This window comes from Urocampus carinirostris, chromosome 19 (genome assembly GCF_059441175.1).
Source record: "Urocampus carinirostris isolate Australia breed hairy pipefish chromosome 19, RoL_Ucar_1.0, whole genome shotgun sequence".
Taxonomy (NCBI): Eukaryota; Metazoa; Chordata; class Actinopteri; order Syngnathiformes; family Syngnathidae; genus Urocampus; species Urocampus carinirostris.
This window is the reverse complement of record NC_142367.1, coordinates 8,631,787-8,633,135: the sequence shown is the minus strand read 5'-3', so window position 1 is coordinate 8,633,135 and position 1,349 is coordinate 8,631,787. Positions and strand designations below refer to the sequence as shown.

Below are 1,349 nucleotides of genomic sequence, written 5' to 3'. Positions count from 1 at the left end.
TAAAGAACTTAAACAGATGTATTTTCTGTATAACATTAGTAAAATGGCGGCGCCCTCTGTTGGCTGCGGCTGCATCGGCTCGCTACAACGGGTCAGGTGTATCGACATTTCGTTCCGTGTACATTGTTACAAAGAATGACAATACAAAGGAAATTATTATTATTATTATTATTACTATAAATTGTTTTGGGGTATAAGTCGTACCATGCCAAAAAATGTACATTTATGTTAACAAGAAAACACACTGAAGTATAAGTTTGCTGCTCAATTTTTACAGTTGACAAGACTCTTCTCTGCAGAAGTAAACAACGTCCATTTTCGGCAAAGAAGAAGACAAGACCAGCCATTGCCACATCCATTGCAGCCTGGTCATCCTCAAGGTTTTTCATCTCCCCATTCTGCAGTTTTTGAGTTTTTCCTTACTCTCATGTAGGTCTTGGATCAGGGGATGGTGTAATAAGAGTCTGTACACTGCGCAGCTCTTTGAGACTTCTTGTGATTAAGGGCGATACCAATTTGACTCTGTGTGCTCAGCATCCCCAAAATTCTGAACCTAAAATCGTCCCTGGATTTAAGTATAACACAAAGTTTCCCTAGTAGTCAGATCAATTATCAACAAATACAAATAAACATGACTTGACCTGTTGGTGCCGAGTGGAATAATTAGGATTTATTGAAGATAAAATCGAGTTGTGTGGGTTGTGGTGGGTGAAAACTGGCATTTAGGTGAGGAAAGAACGTTATTTTGTTTCTATTTTGAATTTACTTTGTTTAGAATCAAACGCTAAATATTGTACAACTTGTCCCTCTAAGTTAGATAAATCATATTCAAATTCCAGTCATGTAAAAAGAAGTCGAGCTAGCCAGGAGTCGAACCTAGAATCTTCTGATCCGTAGTCAGACGCGTTATCCATTGCGCCACTAGCCCGCTGATCTCACTTCGCTACACAGACGATGTATAACACAACCACCAGAGGGAGACCGTATTCAGTCACGGGTGGTAAAACTACTGTATGTGTTTTACAATACTACTGTATTTCAGGCAGTACAAGAAGAAGAATAGTTCTTACAAGTAGATTGTTCCATTATTTCCTATTTATGGCAAAATTGTTCTTGTTAAAGAAAAAAATGAACTTAGAAAGACCATAATATTGTCGCTCGTGTATTATTTTCCATTTAAATAGAAATGGTTTCCAATTTATTCCTGAAATTAATTTCTGTTTACGTAAGAATATCTCGACGAGGGTTAAGCATACCACGGCCTGTGGGTCACATCGATTTTTTTTTTATCCGGCCCGCCAAACAAAAACGGTCAATAATGTATTAACAATATATGTACGTAATAGTAA

The 1,349-nt window shown here is 37.5% G+C and overlaps 1 non-coding gene across 1 annotated transcript; it reads right to left on the bottom strand.

The window, feature by feature from the left end:
- Positions 1-855: 855 nt before the first annotated feature.
- On the bottom strand, positions 856-928 carry trnar-acg (transfer RNA arginine (anticodon ACG)). The gene has a single exon. It is a non-coding gene; the product is annotated as a tRNA-Arg (tRNA).
- Between the last annotated feature and the right edge of the window lie 421 nt (positions 929-1,349).